Source organism: Muscardinus avellanarius (assembly GCF_963383645.1).
Source record: "Muscardinus avellanarius genome assembly, chromosome: 2".
Lineage (NCBI taxonomy): Eukaryota > Metazoa > Chordata > Mammalia > Rodentia > Gliridae > Muscardinus > Muscardinus avellanarius.
The window spans coordinates 149,212,084-149,234,319 of NC_137787.1; positions in this window are offsets into that span (position 1 = coordinate 149,212,084).

The window sequence follows — 22,236 nt, forward strand, 5'->3', positions numbered from 1 at the left end:
AAAGTAGTTTGCAACTGACGGCACTAGGCTCAGGTGACACTCGGGTAGTGACCTAAAGGCAACTACTGGACACCAGGAGACCTGACAGCCCGAGTGGTGTCCTGCCTCTTTTCCTATTCCCTTCTGGCAGATCGCGTGGATTCTGGAAGAAAGCAGCCTGCAACTAAAGGCAATTCGGCTTGGGCTACTCTCAAGTATTGTCCTGAAGGCAGCTGCTGGACCCGAGTTCCAACCCCTTTGGGGGTGTTCAGCCACCTTTCCCCATTCCCTGCTGCTTCCAATAAACCTTTTACTCCCCTTCCTAAGGTCTGCGGGTGTCATTCTTCGCTCACTGTAGATAAGAACCCTATAAGGAGATGCTGAGTTTCTTCTCAAGAAACACCGTTTCATCTATGATGAAACTCCAGGTTTCTTCTCAGGAAACCCCCCCGTTTCATCTTGGGGGGCTCAGAAGAAACCCTTGTTTCACAAGGAGATCACTTTACTCTTTCCGGAGTTCTAATACAGGTGCTCATGGGAGTATAATTAAATGAACACACATAAACTAGGTTAATGCACCACTAGCATCGTATGTAGAGGGGAAAAAAATGAATTCAAAATCCCCTCCTGAGTAGCATCCTATTCCAGAATCCCTGGGTAGGGAAAACTTCAAGATGACCATATAATTACAATGAAATATGACTAAGACCACAATATGCTTTCAATAATTAAAAAATCAGAACAGCTACTGGGGTTCCCAGGGCTGTGGAATCAATGTATCTCATGTTATGCTCTGAGTCAGGGACAGGAATTCATTGTAAAACTATCCTCATCTTCCCCAAAATCATATTTTCAGCCACTTGAAATGCTCTTCAGAAGGATGATCTTTTGAAAAAGAAATATCACCTAATTTAATAAAAAAATTTTTTTTGCAGTACTGGGGATGGAACCCAGGGGCATCCTACCTCTGAGCAACACCCCCAGCCCTAGTTTTTATTCTTTATTTTGAAACAGGGTCTCACTCAGTTGCAGAGCCTCACTAAGTAGCTGAGGCTGTCAGTGAACCGTGATCCTCCTGTCTCAGCCTCCCAAATGCTGGGATTACAAGCATGTACCATCACACCTGGCTTAATTTAATAAATTTTACATGTTAAGAGTTTGGGCACATACCTGTGATCCCAGTACTTGGGAGGCTGAGAAAAGAGGATCACAAGTTGGAGTTCAACTTAGTAAGACCCTATCTAAAAAGAAAAAAAAAAATGGCTGGAGGTGTAGTCAGAGGTAAAATGTCCCATCTTTAATCCCCAGTAATACACACACACACACACACACACACACACACACACACACACACAAGTTTGGGTATCTGCCTAAAAAACAAAAAAATGAAATTAAGCTCTATGTGGTTAACATAGTAGAAAATTTTATTTTTATTTTTATTATTTTGGTGGTACTGTGGTGGAACCCAGAGGCTTTTTACCTCCGGGCTATACTCCCAGACCTTTTTTATATTTTGTTTGGAAACAGGGTCTCACTAAGTTGCTGAAAGCCTCACTAAGTAGCTGAGGCTGGCTTCGAACCCGTGCAATCCTCCTGTCTCAGCCTCCCAAGCGCAGGGATTACAAGGGGGCGCCACCACGCCCGGCAGATAATTTTAGTGTTCAATAAAACATCATACTATGAGGAAAGTAAAATAAAGTTGTGCTAAAGCAAGGGGAATTGGTGTACATAAGAACCTTTATACTCTCATTAAATGTGGCCAATAACAGCATCTGTTCTTTGGATCCTCTCAGGTAGATGTGAGCACCCCTAGGACTAAGGTTTTGTTCCCTAATTTCACTCCGTGGAAAAAGGAGTCCTTGGAGAATAGCTGCTGCCTGAATGACTTCAGAGAAGCAAGAAAATATCACTTTGAACCTAGAATATCTGATTGTTTCCAGAAAGCAAGGATGCCTCTTTTATTTGGGGTGTGTGTGTGTGTGTGTGTGTGTGTGTGTGTGTGTGTACTGGGGGTGGAACCCAGGGGCCTTCTACCTCCGGGCTATACTCCCAGACCATTTTTTAATACTTTATTTGGAAACAGGGTCTAAGTTGCTGAGAGCCTCGCTAAGTAGCTGAGGCTGGCTTCGAACCTGCTCGATCCTCCTGTCTCGGCCTCCCAAGCACGGGATTACAAGTGTGCACCACCACACCTGGCTCAAGGATGCCTTTTTTTTTTTTTTTTTTTTTTTTTGGTGGTACTGAGGATGGAACCCAGGGGCCTTCTACCTCCGGGCTACACTCCCAGACCTATTTTATATTTATTTGGAAACAGGGTCTCTTAAGCCAGCTGAGGCCTGATTCGAAACTGTGCTATCCTCCTGTCTTGGCCTCCCAAGCGTGGGGATTACAAGCATGTGCCACCACGCCTGCCAGGGATGCCTTTTTTAAATGCCTGGAACAGAGCTCAGGACGGGGCTCTCGCTGCCATGCAGTCACAGTTTAAGCATCAACATCTTCGTGTACAGGGTCAGTTAGTGGTGAGCATCAGAACAAACGTGGAGGTGTCGAAACACACCTTGCTGGGCACACCTGCAGGTTTGTTTTTTTTAATCTAGCAGGTCTAGAGGGAGGCCGAAGAATCTGCATTCCCAACACATAACCAGGTGAAGCTGCTGCTGGCCCAGAGATCATAATTTGTGAATCAAAAGTCATCCTAACTCTGATATTCAAAAGAGAAAAGTAAATATGAAATGTGCAAAGAGAGCCGGGCCTTGTGGCGCATGCACACCTGTAATCCCAGTGCTTCAGAGGCTGAGGCAGGAGGGTTGAAGGTTCAAGGGCATTTTCATCAGGTACGGAGCCTCTCATCAACCTAGCAAGACCCTGTTTCAAAATAAAAATAAAATAGGGCTGAGTTTGGAGGTAAAAGGCCTTTGGGTTCAATTCCCAACACTGTACACACACACACACACACACACACACACACACACACACACACACTGTACAAAAAGGTAGTCGTAAAATCTATTTTATTTATTTATTTATTTTTGTGGTACTGGGGATTGAACCCAAGGGCTTTCTACTCCTGAGCTACATGCTCAGACCTGTTGTTTATTATTTTGAAACAGGGTCTCACTAAGTTGCTAAGGGTAGCCTCAAAAATTGAGATTCTCCTATCTTAGCCTCCCAAGTACTGGGATTACAGGTATGGGCCACCATGCCCAGCTTATAGTACCTTTATTAGTGTATATAGAAGTCTGTAAGTTGGTCGTGGTGGCGCACGCTTGTAATCTCAACATTTTGAGAGGCTGAGACAAGAGGATGATGGTTTGCAGCCAGCCTCAGCTACTTAGTGAGGGAGGCCCTTTGCAACTCAGTGAGACCCTGTTTCAGAATAAATAATTAGAAATTTGGGCTGGAGTGTTGCTCAGAGGTAGAATGCCCCTGGGTTCCATCCCCAATACTGCAAAAAAAATTTTTTTGTATCTCCACTTATTTATTCTTTACTTTTTTTTTATTTTTTGCAGTACTGAGTATTGAACCCAGGGCCATTCTATCTCCGAGCTACATCCCCAGCCCTATTCATATTCTTTATTTTGAAGCAGGGTCTTACTAAGTTTTGGAGGGCCTCACTCAGTAGCTGAGGCTGGCTGTGAACCTGCGATCTTCTTGTCTCAGCCACCCAAGTACTGAGATTACAAGCATGTGCCACCATGCCTGACTTCACAGATTATAAATTTTAATAATTAAAGGAATAAAACATTGTTTCATTAATAAAGCATGATAGAGAGGAGTAGTCCTTGTTTGCACAAAAGCCAATTACACGTTCAATAAAGCGTCAACATAGATCCACACAAATGCACCTGCAGCCTTTACCAGCATACACCTCTTCACACACCAGAGCTGTAACCAGTGTGCATGGACTACCTAGGGTTGTTTTCACTTGGTAATTTTTTTATTTTTTGGTGGTACTGAGGATTGAACCCAAAGACATTCTATCCCCAAGTTACACCCCCAGTCCTATTTTTTATTCTTTATTTTGAAACAGGGTCTCAGTAAGTTGTGGAGGGCTTCACTCAGTAGCTGAGGCTGGCCACCAACCTGCGATCGTCCTGTCTCAGCCTCCCAAGTACTAGGATTACAAGTGTGCACCACCATGCCTGGCTCACTTAATAGTATTTCATATATACGATTTGACCTGTAGAGATAGTCCCAGACCTTTTTAAAACTCTGTGTGTGTGTGTGTGTGTGTGTGTGTGTGTGTGTGTGTGTTTTACTGGAGATTGGGATTGAACTCAGGGCCATTTCATCTCTGAGCTACACCCCAGGCCTTTTTACTTTTTATTTTGAAACAGGGTCTCCCTGCATTGTTCAGAGTGTTGCTGAGACTGCCTGGAACCTGTGCGTCTATCTGCGGGCACTGACAGGTCTGACTGTGAGGCCTGGCCGGATGAGATGGAGAAAAGACTTTGGGAAAGGCAGGGAAATGCCTCTAACCATCCTCCTGCCCCCAAACCCATAAATTACCTGGCCTGGCCTGGCCACCAATCAGAGAAACACATCACTGCCCCAGTCTCCCTCCCTTTTAATGCCCCATAAAAAGCCCCTCGTTAGGAAGGGGCTCCTGACTCTGGTGGACTCTCTCCTGGTAAGCCCCCGTCCCAGGCTTTACTCCCATTAAAGAGCCTGTTCTGGTTGGTAGAGTTGTGTTTTTAATTTATCCTTATATTTCCTAAAAGTACTGGAATTACAGGTATGAGCCACCATGCACAGTCCCTGCTTTTTATTTATTTATTTATTTATTTATTTATTTATTTATTTATTTATTTATGCTGCTAGGGACTGAAACCAGGGACATTCTACCTCCAAGCTACACCCCCAACCCCATTTTATTTTCTTACTTGGGAACAGGTTCTCACTGGGTTGCTGAGAGCTTCCCTAAATTGCGGAGGCTGGCTTTGAAGCTGCGATCCTCCTGTCTCAGCCTCCGAAGTGCTGGGATTACAAGCGTGCGCCACCACGCCTGGCTATTGTAGCGGTGGTCGCGTGCGCCTCACAGCCCCTGTTTTAGAAAAGCGCATCCGGCTGACGTCGCGGTCGGTTTGTGTGGTGTCTGTGCCATTCCCATCTGCCCCTCTGCTCTAATGTGCCCTAGCAGTGCCCACTACGAGCTTTCATTTCAGGGCCTTGGGTATGGACGCTCTTCTAGCTGTGCCCATGTCTTCTTATAGGTTAAATCCTATTCTTCCTTCAAGTGGATGTATTAGGCTCATAGCCAACAAAAGGCACTGTGCAGAGGAGGATCGTGTTCCGGAATCCTAATTAGGTTCTTAAAAGTGTGTGCCCATTGGTTCCCTGTCTGAAAGAAATCAGAATTAGGCTTGGTGAAAATCATAGTGAATCAATCAATTAACCAGCATTGAGTGACAACCATGTGTAATGTAATGTTGTGTGTGTGTGTGTGTGTGTGTGTGTGTGTGTGTGTGTGTTTACTGGAGATTGAACCCAGGGTTATTCTACCTCCAAGCTACACCCCTAGCGCAAAATTTTTATTTCTTTGTTTTGAAACAGTCTCACTTAGGTTGCAGAGAGTCTCTAAGCTGCTGAGGCTGGCCTCAAACCTTAGATCCTCCCAAGAACTGGAATTACAGGCATGCACCACCACACCTGGCTGAAAGTTAATTTTTTAAATACGTGCACAGGGCTGGGGTGCAGCTTACTGGCAGAGCACTCGCTTGGGTGTGGTCCCATATGGCAAGAAAATAAAAAATAAAGATATAATTGATAAATATTCTACTTACCTTTGGTTTTAGTTGATTTTCCTGGGAATGTTGACAGTTTTGCTGCTTGTTTTTCTAGATGTTTGTTTTCTCTCTCTCTCTCTTTTTTTTTTTTTTTTTTTTTTTGGTGAGTCTAGGGATGGAACCCAGGGGCATTCTACCTCTGAGCTACACCCCCAGCCCTAATTTTTATTCTTTATTTTGAAATAGAGTCTCACTAAGTTGCAAAGGGCTTCACTAAGTAGCTGAGGCTGTCCGTGAACCACGATCCTCTGGTCTCAGCCTCCCGAATGCTGGGATTACAAGCGTGCGCCACCACGCCCGGCTTCTGTGTTTTTAATACATCCTGGTTTTCCTCAAAAAATGCTTTTTAAATTTGTGGAGATTAATTCTCAACATGAGAATTGGCCCTGGGTGTTGCTTCTTCTGTGAAATGTCCCTGTATGTCTTTTCTTTTGTTATCAAGTTGTATTCGTGTGTGTGTGTGTGTGTGTGTGTGTGTATGTGTGTGTGTTTATCTCTGTGTGTGTATCTGTGTGCTGCTGGGGATTAAACCCAGGGGGCATTCTACCTGTAAGGTACACCCCTCACCCCTCACCCTATTTTATTTTTTATTTTGAAACAGGGTCATATTAGGTTGCTGAAGGACTTGCTCAATTGTTGAGGTTGGTCTCAAACTTGCTATCCTCCTGTCTCAGCCTCCCAAGTACTAGGATTACAAGCGTGAGCCACCATGCCCAGCTCCAGTTCAAGTTGCACCTTGCATCCTTTCCTTATTGATGTGTGTGTGTGTGTGTGTGTGCACGCACACGCGTGTGCACTGGCGAACCCAGAAGCATTTTTCTTCCAACCTACACAGGGTCTGGCCTTGTTATGTTGCTGAGGCCATCCTCAAACCTGCAATCCTCCTGTCTCAGCTTCCCAAGTATAAAAACATATAATTTTTGAGGGAATGGTTTATGTTCACTCAAACATACTGGCACCTACTCTCCAAAGACTGTCTGAGAGACAATGATCACCAGAGAGGGTCGATGGCACAGGCCCTGCAGCTGGTCCTCACGGCCTCTGCCCCTCGTAGAATGAGAAGCAACGCAGGCTCTTGTTCAGGGATGGTAATAGAGCATGAAGTGTCACATAGACGCTCTCATGACACAAATTTCCGCTTTCCTTCCAGGCAGTGGTCCAATGTGTAGTTTAGATTCCTTCTTTTGCATCCATCAGCATCTCTACCTCCTCTTTCATAAGCCAATCTATATTTTGCCCTTATATTTTTAATCATATTGAGTAATGCAGCTACTGTCGAGGCCAAAATCAGATCGGTTTGCTTGTGACCATGAGTAACACAGCAGAGAATATAAAGAAGCAAGCACGTAGAGATGATTTGCTCCAGAGAGGGACACGGGGTTCCCCAAGGAGTGTCATGCTCTCATTCAGAATTGCCCAATATTTCATACATTTCTCTTTTTATAAACTTTATTAGATCTGCTTACCATTTGTGCTTCCTTTTAAAATAGTCATATTGAGATATAATTCATACCTTTAAGGATTCGACACAATTTTTTAGTATATTCAGAGAGTTGTACAGCCATCACCATAATCTACTGTTATGATATTTCCATCCACCATGAAGAAAGTTCATACCCATTAGCAGTCTCTCCCTGTCCTCCTCCCCGTGACCCAGACACACTTCTCTCAGCCCAAAGAACCATTGATTTTCTTTGCCTCTATGGATTTGCCAGTTCTGGAAATTTCATATAAATGGAACCATATATTTTACAACTAGAGTATTTTCCTTAAAGTCTTCAAGATTCATCCATGTTGTAGTATGGATCTGTGCTTCATTATTTTTATTGCCAAATAATATTCTATTATATGAATATATCATGTTTTATTTACCTGTTCATCAGTTGTTAGAATTTATATGGTTTCCACTTTTTAGTTATTATAAATAATGCTTCTCTGAACATTTGTGTACAAATTTTTGTGTAGACATAGGTGGTTTTATATTCTCTGAGAATAAAATTGCTAAGTCAAAAAAAAGAAACTCTAATTGGGTAGAGGGGCACACTTGTAATTGAAGGGTCGGCGCAGGAAAGACCCAAGGCCAGCCATCAGAGATAAGCAAGCAAGCAAGCAAAAGCTTTATTAAGACAGCCCAGCTCCCTTTTATATCAGGCAGCTGGGAGGAGGGGGCTTCCGCTCACAGCGGAAGATCGCACAAAGTACGGGGCGTTTACTGATTGGATGGTTCATACCCCAGTGAGTGTGTTATCAGGGGACTGGTTGTTGGGCATCCCGTGGTCCCTTTGGCTGGCTACGAGGTAGTCAACACAATCCGGAAGAGAAGCCGGAGAGGCGCCATCTTTGGCATGACTGGGCTGCTTATCCTAACAGTAATCCCAGTGCTTGGGAGGCTGAGACAGGAGAATCCCAGGTTTGTGGCCAGCCTCAGCTACTTAGTGAAGCCCTCCACAACTTAGTGAGACCCTGTGTTTCAAAAACAGAATAAAAAAATAGGGTTGAGGGTGTAGCTTGGAGGTAGAATGCCCCGGGATTCAATCCCCAGTACCACAAAAAACAAAAAGAAGGAGGAGGCGGAGGAGGAGGAAGAGAAGGAGAAGGAGAAGGAGGAGAAGGAAGAGAAGGAGGAGAAGGAGGAGAAGAAAGGGAGGAGGAGGAAGAAGAAGAAGAAGAAGAAGAAGAAGAAGAAGAAGAAGAAGAAGAAGAAGAAGAAGAAGAAGAAGAAGGAGAGAAAGCAAGCTCTATTCAGGTGGGGTGGTATACCATAAGGTATCCTATCTGTCTTTTTGGTCAGAGCCATACTAGTGGATGGGAAGTGGCATCTTATTATGGCTTTTGCTTCCATCTCATAGAACACTGTTAAGGAAAGCCCAAGACATCCTATCTTTTCTGAGGGCTTTCTCCCCTCTGTAATCAGCATACCATTCCCATACCCATGTAATGATTTCAAATTAGGGTATATATAACACAGGAGAGAGCATTAGACTTTGAAAGGCCAGTGCTTCCGAAGGGATTTGTCACGGGCAAGCTTGTAAGGACACCTTCATGGACACAAATACAGAACAAGTTGCAGAGGGCCTCACTAAGCAGCTGAGGCTGGCCACGAACCTGCGATCTTCCTGTCTCAGCCTCCCAAGTATTGAGATTACAAGCATGTCCCATAATACCCGACTAGAGTCTGTTAACTCAGTAATTTCATTCTCAGAGAATATAAAGCCATCTATGTCTATTTTATACCAAAGCAAATCTCACAATAAAAACATTAACCCCTCATGAGGGCAGAACCCTGAGGACCTCATCAAGATATAAAAACAAGGAGGCTGAGACAGGAGGATCCAGGTTCACCACCAGCTTCAGCTACTTAGTGAGGCCCTCTGCAACTTAGTGAGACTCTGTTTCAAAATAAATAATAAAAAAACAGGGCTGCGGGTGTAGCTCAGAGGTAGTATGGGAATATAGCTGAGGGTGTAGCTCAAAGGCAGAATGCCCCTGAGTTCAATCCCCAGTATCACAAAAAAAGAAAGAAAGAAAACAACTTCGATGTCTATGGGCAGATAAATGGATAAAGAAAATGTAGTGTATACATACAATAGAATATTACTTGGCCTTAAGAAAGAAAGAAATTGTGCAATAAAAAAAACAACATTAATGAACTTTGAGAAATTGTGCTAATTGAAATACGACAGCCTCTTTGCTTCTGATAAATTATTCCTTTAAGATAAATTCCCAGGAGTGGAATTGATGGGTCTCTTTGTCACAAGATCATTTTAGAATTGTGAGAATAAAAATAGCTTGTGGCCGTCAGGTGTGCTGGCACACACTTATAATCCCAGTTCTCAAGAGGCTGAGAGAGGAGGATCACAGGTTAAGACTAGTCTCAGGCCGGGCGTGGTGGCACATGTTTGTAATCCCCGCGGAGGCGGAGACAGGAGGATCACGCTGGTTCGGAGCCAGCCTTGCTGGCTTAAGAGACCCTGTTTCCATATAAAAAGTAAAAAAAAATAGGTCTGGGAGTGTGGCCCGTGGGAGTGTATCCTGGAGGTAGAAGGGCTTCCAGGAACCCCAGTACCACAAAAAAAAAAAAAAAAAAAAAAAGACCAGTCTCAGCAATTTAGCAAGACTCTTGGCAACCTAGCAAGACCCTGTTTCAAAAACAAAAAATTAAAATAGGGCTAGGGGGTCTCAACAAACCAGGTCCAGCCATTCACCCCAAAATTCAAACAGAAAATAAAGTGGTAAAGAGCAGAAAAAGAACTCTGATCAGTCTGGCCATGTTGGGAAGGTGAAGTGAGCTCCAGCATCTTAACCCTGTGCTCAGGCTGCTGATAGGAGCTTTGGGTTAAAACAGAGAAAAGATCAGGTAGGTGCAACAGGTGTGCATAATCAAGCAGCCCTGCTCCCCCTGGGGCCTGGTTGCATTCTCTCAGTTCTGGTTCTGCGAGGTGGCTCCAGAGAAGTCTTTATCACTCCAGCGGGCAATCTCCACTTGCTGCTCAGATGTTTATCTATCAGAATCGTGGTCCTGGAAGGAGCAATGACTAGACTTGCGATGTTGTAAAACCTATCAGCCAATGTCCCTGCAAATCGTGTCTCAGTCTTTAGGTTAGGGCTGAGAAGCCTTGTATGACCTGGGCGTGGTGGCGCACGTTTGTAATCCCAGCATACAGGAGGAACTGAGACCGGAGGATCGCAGTTCACGGACAGCCTCAGCTACTTAGTGAGTGTATGGTTGGCGACTTCTACAGACACGCGAGATTATCCATGCAGGTGCCATAAGTATTTATTAGATCAGCCCATTAGTCCCGGGCAGCTCCCTCCCCCACCCCCGTGTCGCGGGTGCGGGGTGGGGGTGGGAGAGATGTGGAAGAGAGCCTTCCACGGATGTAGAAATCTCTCTGTCCCACAGGCTTCTTCTGATCCTAGATCGCGCGTCCCCTTTTTATCAAAGGGTAGTGGCTTTCCGTGGGAACATCCTGGGGCCTCGCAGGGTAGGCGGGTCAGCCCCGCCCCTGCCCCATATGGGGAGGTTCCAGAACCTAACAGTGAGGTCCTTAGTGAGGTCCTTAGTGAGGCCCTGTTTCAAAAATAAAGAATAAAGCCAGACGAAGTGGCGCACGCGTATAATCCCAGTACTTGAGAAACTGAGACAAGTAGGATTGCGCAGGTTCAAAGCCAGCCTCATCTACTTAGTGAGGCTCTCAGCAGCTTAATGAGATCCTGTTTCCAAATAAAATATAGGTCTGGGAGTGTAGCCCGGAGGTAGAAGGCTCCTGGGTTCCATCCTCAGCACCACACACACACACACACACACACACACACAAAAAAAAATAGGGCTGGGGGTGTGGTTTGGAGGTAGAATGCCCCTGGGTTCCATCTTCAGTACTGAAAAAAAAAAAAAAAGAAAAAAAAAAAGAAAAGAAAAGAAGAAAAAGAAGCATTGTGTGGCCAGTTTTAGATGAACACTCCTTAATGATTAGCATGTCTCTGTGCAGAGCTGAGCAGGGCCCTGAAGACAAATACATGCAGAAGGCGGAGATGCTAAGCTTCTAGTTACCCACTGGGCACCTACAGGTCTAGGTAAAGTCACTGCTTTTAGCAAAGGCAGCCTCTCTAAGCCCCCATACATTAGTATGTGCTATTAAAAATCATCAACGTATGCAGGCATGGTGGTGCATGCCTGTACTCCTAGTACTTGGGAGGCTGAGACAGGAGCGTCACAGGTTTGAGCCAAGTCTTAGCAACTAAGTGAGATCCTGTTTCAAAAAATAAAAATAAAAAATAAAAATAGAGCTGGGGGTGTGCTTCAGAGGTAGTGTGCCCCTGGATTCAATCCTCAGTACACAGTCAACGTGGAGGTGGACGTGGTGGCCCAGGCTTGTAACCTTACTACTTGGGAGGCCGATTTGCCGCCAGCCTCAACTACTTAGTGAGGCCCTCTGAAACAGTGAGACCGTTTCAAAGTAAAGAATAAAACTAGGGCTCAGGGTGTAGCTTGGAGGTAGAATGCCCCGGGTTCCATCCCCAGTACCATAGAAAAAAAGAAAAAGAAAAAGAAAAAAGAAAATGCTGGGGATGTAGTTTGGAGATAGAAAGCCCCTGGGTTCAATCCTCAGTAGTGCGCGTGCGTGCACACACACACACACACACACACACACACACTCCTCCTCATCATCATCATCAATGTGAAAGTTACTGTGGGTTTTTGTTGCTGTTGTTAGTAATTCCTTATATGAAGATATTAGGGTTTCCCCTTAATTATTCTGGGTACATCCCAATGCTGTGCTGGACCTGACTCATATGAGCCTACTGTGGCTTCTCTTACCAGCTTCTCAATTCTGTGTGCAGTGGTATTAAGTTTGGTAGCTGTAAATCAGTCCGAATTCGAGTATTTATACCACAAAACCAGCAAATTCTCCCTGTCAGGGCTTTCTCCCCTCCCACTTCCCAGACACAGTTATTAAACGTTTACCAGCACAGAACACAACTGACTTGCAATCTCCCCATTTTCTCTAGATGCTCCCCTTAGAATAAACTCAAGAAATGCCAGGACGATGACACTGACTGACAGTACAAACGCGAGAGGCCTCACAGGCTGGCTTCCAGACCCGCTCCCCCGCGCCCCTGCTCCTGCCCACATCCTCCACCAGACGGCACTCCTCTGCGTCTTGTCGTTTCTCTTCACTTCTTCCATAGATTTTAGGGCAATAATCAATGTGGCAGGCCAGGCGTGGTGGTGCACACTTGTAATCCCAGTACTTGGGAGATGATGAGACTGGAGGATTGCAGGTTGGAGGCCAGCCTCAGCAAACTAGCAAGACCCTGTTTCAAAATAAAAAATAGCCGGGTGTGGTAGCACAAACTTGTAATCCCAGGACTTGGGAGGCTGAGACAGGAGGATGGCAAGTTTGAGGCCAGCCCCAGCAATTTAGCGAGGCCCTCAACAACCTTTAGTAAGGCCTTGTTTCAAAGTAAAAAAATAAAATAGGGTAGTGAGCCGGGCGTGGTGGTGCACACTTGTAATCTCAGCATTCGGGAGGCTGAGACAGGAGGATCGTGGTTCGCGGACAGCCTCGGCTACTTAGTAAGGCTGCCCGCAACTTCGTGAGACCCTGTTTCAAAATAAAGAATAAAAAATGGGGTGGGGGTGTAGCTTGGAGGTCGAATGCCCCTGGGTTCCATCCCCAGACCTGCAAATAAATAAATAAATAAATAATACAGGGAAGTGGGTATACCTCCAAGGTATAAAGCCCTGGGTTCTATTCCCAGTACCACACACAAAAAATAATACATAAATAAATGAGCAAATAAATAAATAAAAAGAGCTGTGGATGTAGCTCAGAGATTTAATCTCCAGTACCACACAAAACAAAACAAAACAAGCCGGGCGTGGTGGCCCACACTTGTACTCCCAGCATTCGGGAGGCTGAGACAGGAGGTTTGCAGTTTGCAAACAGCCCCAGCTACTTAGTGAGGCCCTTTGCAACTCAGTGAGACCCTGTTTCAAAATAAAGAATAAAAAATAGGGCCGGGGAGGGTATAGTTTGGAGGTAGAATACCCCCGGGTTCCATCCGCAGTACTGAGAAACAAAAACAGAAAACCTTGACATTTCCCAATGATCTATCACTACGCTGACGCTGACGAGGTGACTGGTGGTTAGGGCTGGGAGAGCTTCCTGTTGGGGTCCAGGCCAAGGGGACTCAAGCATGTGACGAGAAGGCTGGAGCTTTCAGCCCCACCCACCCCCATCTCCAGAAAGTGGAGGGAGCTGAAGGTTGAGTTGATCACTTGGCCAGTTTTAAAATCAATCATGCCTAATGAGTCTTCACAAGGAGAGGGTCTGAGGAGCTTCCAGGTTCCCCTGAGTAGCTGGAGGCTTTGGGAGGGTGGGGTCCAGAGAGGGCAGGGAAGCTCCCTGTCCCTTCTCCCGCCCTAGCACTCTATCTCTTCCATCTGCTGCTCATCTGTATCCTTTGCAATATCCTTTATAATGACCCAGAGATTATAAATGTTTCCCTGGGCTCCATGAACCATTGTAGCAAATTACTCAACCCAAGAAGAGGATCGTGGGGACTCCAGTTTATAGCCAGGTGGTGAGAAGCCTGGGCTTTCTTGGGGGTCTGAGCCCCAAACCTAACTTCAGGTAGACAGGGTCAAAATTGAATTGTAGTGGGAAAAAGATTTACTGAGTCTTAGAAATGTCCACAAACCCTGGGAATATAAGGAAATGTCCACAAATCTTTGGTATGCAAAACAAGCAACCCAGCCCAGTCCTGGCCCTCATGCTTGGTCCATATCCTTGTCTGTAAAGGTAACAAGAGGCTCGGGCAGTGCACCAGCAGAGGAAGCTGGTGTGAAACTGCGTAACCTCTGACTCCCACTCCACCTCGTGTCCAGCACCTAGCTACTGTCCCTCCATAAAAGGTTACACACGGATCAAGGGGTTGCTGTCTCTCCCTCTGCACATAGCCCCCATTCTCCTTTTAATGTGTATTCCTCGCTCCACCCCCTAAACTTTTCACAAGATGGTTACATTCCTCCTTGAATGCATATCTGCTTTTCTTTTTCTTTTCTTTTTTTTTTTTTTTGGTGGTACTGGGGTTCCTGGAAGCCCTTCTACCTCCGGGATACACCCCCACGGGCTACACTCCCAGACCTATTTTTTAACCTTTTTCATTTGGAAACAGGGTCTCCTAAGCCAGCGCGCGCGGCTGGCTTCCGCTGGCTGCGAACCTGCGCGATCCTCCTGTCTCCGCCTCCCAAGCGCGGGGATTACAAGCGTGCGCCACCACGCCCGGCCCGCATATCTGCTTTTCTAAATAAGTTTGTCATTATCTCTGACTGGCGCATGCTGAAATTCTTTTCTGTCATATCCACCAATGACCCCACTTGTCCCCGACCCAAGGTCGCCCTCTCCGGTGACAGTAGGGCACCCAGCTGGTGTCAGAGGACTGGTCCATGCCGAGCAAACAGCCACACATTGAGTGTTGAGAAGCAGTTTTCTCTAGGATTTATTTGTGCCAGGGAAAAGTCCCAGTGGGGTAACCAAAATGGGCCTCCTAGTTTAAGAAGAGGGTTGTTGGATACAGTCACCTAGAAAACCCTCCTTCCTTTAAAAAACAAGATATAGGGAGCATAGAGAGGGTGTGGCCTGCCTGCGACCAGTCCCCATTCCCTCTTTCCTCAAGCAGAGTCACCTCCCACACAAAATTCCCACACTGCCATGGGCTGTCCAGGTGATGGGAGTTAGCAAAAGCTACATTTGAATTTTGAACCTCACCCCCTACTAGGGATTGGACCCAGTGGCATTCCACTTGAATGATACTCCCAGCTCTATTTATTTTTTATTTTGAAATAGGGTCTCACTAAGGTGCAGAGGATCTCATTATTGCTGAGGTTAGATTTGAACTGCGATCCTCCTGTTTCTGCCTTCCAAGTACTGGGATAACAAATGTGCACCATCATGTCTGGCTTGCATCTGAAATTTTTAATCTCTACAAAAGGTAAGTATCAGGACACACTATACCAGAAATCTACATACTAGTCAAAGAAGAAATGCATACACATCCAACATGCAGGCACAATTAAATGCCCTAAAACTGAACACAATTCAGGACAATGTACAGTCGTTCTTTTCATTCTTAATAAAGTAGAAAAGTAAAGCTGGGCATGGTGGCGCATGCTTGTAATTCCAGTGCTTTGGAGGTTGAGACAGGAGGATCGCAGGTTCGAGGTAAGTCTCAGCAACTAAGTGAGACCCGGTTTGGTTTGGTTTGGTTTAAAGACAGGCGTGGTGGCACAGGCTTGTAATTCCAACATTTGGGAGTCTGAGACAGGAGGATCGCGGTTTGTGGCCAGCCTCAGCTACTTAGTGAGGCCCTCTGCAACTTAGTGAGACCCTGTTTCAAAATAAAGAATTTAAAAAAAGAGAGAGAGGGCTGGGGGTGTAGCTCAAAGGTAGAATGCTCCTGAATTCAATCCCCAGTTCTGCAGAGAGAGAGAGAGAGAGAGAGAGAGAGAGAGAGAGAGAGAGAGAGAGAGAGGAAGAGAGAGGAAGAGAGAAGAGAGAAGAAGAGAAAGAAAGAAAAGAAAAGTCAGAAAAGAAATAAATTTGAGTTGGAAAGCTTGCCCTCTAGGGGCAATAATGAACTATCCACACACCTCAATGTTGCAGAAAAACCATTCTGGCTCAGAACCACGTTAACCAAGTGTGTCATCTAGATGACAAATGTAAGCCTAAGTCAGGGAACAAATATAAGCACCTGCGATGGGCTTAGCCAGGCCTCTGCTTTCAGAGTCTTCCTAGTTGAGGAGACAACATGGTGCATGATTGAGAGGAAGGAACACAGTTCACAGCTGAAAGGAATAGGATTGTATCCTGCTCTGTGCTGAGAAGCTGAGTGAGTGGCCCAGGAAGAGGCTTGCATCCTATTAGCTAGTGTCAGGTAAAATTAGGATGACACAGATGCCTCTCCTGCTGGATGTGGTGGCACCAGCTTGTAATCCAAATGCTTGGGAGGATGAGACAGGATGATCGTGGGTTTGAAGCCAGTCTCAGCAACTTAGCAAATCCTCAGCAACCAAGCAAGACCCTGTTTCAAAGTAAACACTAAGATGGGCGTGGTGGTGCAAGCCTATAATCCCAGTACTTAGGAGGCTGAGACAGTAGGCTCAGCTACTTAGTGAGGCCTCCACAACTTAGTGAGATCCTGTTTAAAAAATTTAAAAAATGGGCTGGAGGTGTAGCTCAGAAATACAGTGCCTCTGGGTTTAATCGCCAGTACCACTAAAAAAAAAAAAAAAAAAAAAAAAAAAAAGCTGGGGGTTGGTCTGGCTCAGAGGTGGAATGCCCCTAGTTTCAACCTCCAATACCAAAAGAAGCCCCTCCCACTGAGCAATGGTGAGGGCAAATGACACAACTAACATACTTAATGAGAAGCGTTCATTGATTCATTGATGATGATCAATATTTGCTCTGTGCTTCACAATTCAAACAGAGCAGGTTAGTGACCTCAGGGAGCTGATGATCACGATAAATGGACAGAACCAAGTGCCCAAATAAGTGGGCAACTGCTAGCATATATAGCTCCCTCATAAGATTTGAAAAAGGCATCCTTTTGGCTGGATGAGTTGCCAAATGCCTCTGGGCTCAATCCTCAGTACCACAAACAACATAAAAAAGAGCCAGGCTCAGTGAATACCTGTAATCCCAATATTTGGGAGGCTCAGACAAGAGAACTGCAGGTTTAAGGACAAGTCTCAGCAATGAAGTGAGACTCTCAGCAACCCAGCAAGACCCTGATTTGTGTGTGTGTGTGTGTGTGTGTGTGTGTGTGTGTGTGTGTGTGGCAGTACTGGGGATTGAACCCAGAGGCATTCTACCTCTGATCTACACCCCCAGGCCCATTTTATTCTTTATATTGAAACAGGGCCTCACAAGTTGCTGAGGCTAGCCGTGAACCTGCAATTCTCCTGTCTCAGTCTCCCAAGTACTGAGATTACAAAGGTGCGCCACCGTGTCCAGCCAAACCTTGTTTTGAAACAGAAAACAAACAAAAAGGGGGGGACTGTGGTTACCATGACACAGAAGTAGAATGTCCCTGGTTCAATCCCCAGTACCACAATAAATAAACAAATAAATAAATAGATAAATATTAATAAAAAGGATAAGAATAAAGACTTTTGTCTTATTCTTTCTCTATCACTCTTCCTTAAGGTAGATATGGTTTTTTTTTTTAATTCATTATTTTGAAACAGGGTCTGAGTTGCAAAGGACATAAATAGCTAAGGCTGTCCATGAACCGTGATCCTCCTGTCTCAATCTCCCAAATGCTGAATTACAAGCATGCGCCACCATGCAGAGCTTGCTAGATATGTTTCTGACCTGTGGGAAGCCATTAATGTTTTCCCCTAAAAGAATACTTCTGACTCAGCTGATTGTCCTTTGCCCAGAGTCAACAAGGTTTGGGGTTATGGAAAGTTCAATGTAAAAGGTTTGAGAGAAGATCAGGTGGTGATGGTATGAGGGTACTGATTAACCTACCTGTAATGTATGTGCTTTGGATTGGTCTCTATTGTATTCTAGTGGTGATAGCATGAGGATATTGATTGACCTGTAACTGTATAAAAACCTCTAGAAAAATAAACCCATTGTCAGCCTAATAGAGAATACTGACCCAGGAGTAGTCGTCGACCAGTAGAGATATTGACCCAGGAGCAGGGGTCGGCCAGTAGAGATAGTAAGCTGGCGGCCCCCTCACATTAGAATTAAATATTCTTTGAATCAAATTCTTAAGAGTTGAATTCTTCATCCTCACGCCTCTCTTCAGAACCCATACTTTTGCTGGCTGGCTCCGGCACTGACCTATATAATTTTTAACATTTCTTGCAAGACAGGTCTAATGGTGACAAACTGTCAAATTTTTGTTTAAGAAAACCCTCACCACTTCTTTTTGAGGGGGGGGGTACTGAGAAATTGAGCTCACAGGCATTCTAACTCTGAGTGCCACTCCTAGCCCGTTTTGAAACAGGATCTTGCTAAATTGCTGAGTCTCACTACACTATTAAGGCTGTCGAATCTCTTATCCTGTCTTCCAAATACTGGGATTATAGATGTGCACTACCATGTCTAGCTTCTCCTTCACTTTTTAGGGTGGGGGATACTAGAGATTGAACCCAGGGACATTCTACATTTCTATTTGGAAACAGGTCTTGCTAAATTGCAGAGGCTAGACTTGAACCTGAGATCCTTCCAAGTACTAGGATTATGGGCATGTAAGACACAGCCAGCATCATCTTCACTTTTTTTTTTCTTCTCTTTTCTTTTCTTTTCCTTTCAGAACTGGGAGTTGAACCCAGAAGCTTTTACCTTCAAGCTACACCCTCAGTCCTTTTTGTTTTTGGGGTTTTTTTTGCAGTACTACGGATGGAACCCACAGATACTGTACCTCCGAGCTATAGCCCCAGTCCTATTTTTTAGTCTTTTTAGCTTTTGAAACAGGGTGTCACTGAGTTGCGAAGGACCTCACTAAGTGGCTGAGGCTGGCTGTGAACCATGATCCTTCGGTCTCCGTCTCCTGAATGCTGAGATTACAAGTGTGTACCCCCACGCCCGGCCTACTCCTATTTTTTATTATTTTGAAATGGTCTCAGCAAGTTCCAGAGGGCCTCACGAAGTAGTGGAGGCTGGCTGCAAACCTGTGATCCTTCCTGTCTCAGACTCCCAAGTACTGGAATTACAAGCATGCACCACCATGCCTGGGTCTCCTTCACTTTTGAAGGATAATTTTGGTGAATACAGAATTCTAGTTTGCTGAGTTTTTTTTTCCCCACAACACTAAATATTTCTCCTTACTCTCTTCTTGCTTACTTGGTTTCTGAAGAGAAACTTGATGTAATTCCTATCCTTGTTTCTCTACAAGTAAGGTTTTTTTTTTTTTTTTTTTTGGTCTTCTCCTGTGACTTGTAAGATTTATTTTACAAGTTTCAAGATGCTTATATTAAAATATATAGGAATGCACAAGTACCTTTACTATTTCATATGTTGCACACATTGTTCTAGCAAGGGTCTACAAACTACAGCCTGACCTGTAGGTCAAATCTGGACCAAACCATATTTATAATTTTACTAAAAAACAGCCCCACCCATCGATTTATCTACTGGTGGTGGCTACTTCACCCTACATCAGAGTTGAAATGTAATGACAGAGACAGGCATGGTGGTACTCACCTATATTCCCAGTACTTGGTAGGCTGAGACACGGAGGATCACAGGTTCAAGGACAGCCTCACCAAATAGTGAGACTCTCTTCAATCTAGCAAGACCTTGTTTACAAGTTAAAAAAAAAAAAATAGGGCTGGGGGTGTAGCTCAGAGGTAAAAACACCTCTGGGTTCAATCCTCATTACAAAAAAAAAAAAAAAAGAAGTGTAAAAACAGACAACAGACCTATAGGCCCTTCAAAGCCTAGACTAGGAGGACCTGGTCCTCTGAGAAACTGCAAATACTTATTACAGCTAGTAACTGAATCTAAAATCTATTGTGGTTCTTTACCTGCTAGGTCTTTGCCCATTAAGTTCAAACAATTCCACAAGAAACCTAAAGCCAAGTTCATAAATTATAATAGCAATGCCTTGTATTTTCATCTTTTCCTGTTAAACTTGACTGATCACTCTGAACAAACTTTTTGATTAAGACTAAATACTTCTCTAAGTATTTGGTCCTTAGATGCCTCTCTTGGGCTAAACCTTACTCTTCCCTTAGCTTTCCTTTAGTTTTTAGCCATCTCCCAGTGTGGAGGGCAGAAGGTTTCCTCCCCTGCCTTATCCTAGGATCTCTGCTCATGTCCCAGGTTTATGACATTTATTTTGTACTCAAAATGGAAGAGGAAAAGGAAGGTAAATACATATAACTTCTACCCATAGACAATACTTGACTGGATTTCTCCAATCCCAGTATCCCTTCCCCTTGCCTTCCATACCTTCCAGTGTGTACCTCAAACCTAACTCCTCACATCTCAACTGTATCTGCCCCAAAACCTTCAGAAATTCTAAATGATCCCAAAGGAACACTTCTTAAAAGGCTGCTGCTACAAGCACAATTTCCACATTGTGATTAACTGATATCTTTTACACAAACAGCATCCTGCTAAAAGTAATATAAAGAATAGCATATTTGCAGGATATTTCATGACAAATACTAATTAGTTCTAAAATATTCAAAAGACTAAACAGAAGCCCAAGCTGCTGTGGCACCAGAATAAATGCACAAATATACTTAAGTGGTTAATGAGAATTATACATTTTATTTATTTATTTATTTACTTATTTATTTATTTTTGTGGTGGTACTGGGGTTCCTGGAAGCCCTTCTACCTCCAGGCTACACTCCAGATCTATTTTTTTTTTTTTTTTTTTTTTTTTTTTACAATTTTATTTGGAAACAGTCTCCTAAGCCAGCGTGCGCAGCTGGCTTCGAACCTGTGCGATCCTCCTGTTTCTGCCTCCCAAGCACAGGGATTACAAGCGTGTGCCACCACACCCGGCTAGAATTATACATTTTATAAACTTGGAAAGATTGAGATAATTACATTTCTAATTTCTTAAAGAACATTTTATGAAAAAAAAAATTTTTTTTTTGCGGGTCTGGGGAACGGAACCCAGAGGCATTTGACCTCTAAGCTACACCCCCTGCCCAATTTTTTATTCTTTATTTTGAAACAGGGTCTCACTGAGTTGCAAAGGGCCTCACTAAGTAGATGAGGCTGTCCGCGAACCGTGATCCTTCAGTCTCAGCCTCCCAAATGCTGGGATTACAAGAGTGCGCCACCACGCCCGGCTTATGAAAATTATTTTAATAGTATGGAGCAAACACAAATATTTGGGCCTGTGTATATTTTAACTGTAAATACTATTTAATAGTATGTATGTTTATGTATGTGAAACTACAAATAAGCAACTATGTACAAAATAATTTATTATGGCATTATCTAGGTTGGCATTATTTTACAGTGAGTTTTTTTCCTTTCAGTAAATCTAAATCTAAAGACATACAGGTAAAAGAACCCCATTTTATAGGACTATTTGTCTAAATAAAATCTTGTTTTGAGTTTATCATTGCTTATAGGGAAGCAGCAATATGACAGACATATTTACATAATTCTGAGACATACTGAGTGACTGAATTACTATTTTCTATACAAGATGCAACAAAACGCTATTTCCCCCAAATTATTATTCAATAATATTATTATTTAATAGATAAACTAGAGCTGGGCACAGTGGCACATGCTTATAATAAGTCCCAGTACTTGGAAGGCTGAGACATCAGGATCGCAGGTTTTCAGCCAGCCTCAGCACTTTAGCAAGGCCCTCTAAAACTTAGCGAGACCTTGTTTCCAAATAAAAAATAAAATAGGGTTGAGGGTGACCTTGGAAGTAGAAGGTCCCTAGGTTCCATCCCCAGTACCACACACAAAAAATAAAAAATAAAAAAACAGTTAAACTAGTGACCGTTTAAGTTTTCATTTTACTTTAATATACAAATGTATTTAATAGTTAACACATGCCTAGTGCGAGTACTTAATTTTTATTTACATTCTACACTACTATGCTCCTTTGAAGCATAAGTCTTAAGATAAACTACTTGTTAACACTCAAGAAAGTATAATTCTTGCATATGGGTCTTTAAGAGATATGCAAAAAATTAACCAGTGAATTTTCATGATTAAGAAGCAAAATAATCTTCATTTTCTAAATCGTCCACATAAAACTGGAGTACCCGAATTCAACCAAAAGTAGAGTTTTTAAGAATATTACGAAGGCAATGGTAAATAATATAAAGGTGAAAAAAGGCAAATTAAAATTTAAAGTAACCTCAATATTTGAAAAGAGGAATTTATTTTTTAACACAACACTAGGCAAAATGATAATAATAATAATGATAAACCAATAAGAGAACATATCAAAACATAGATCCT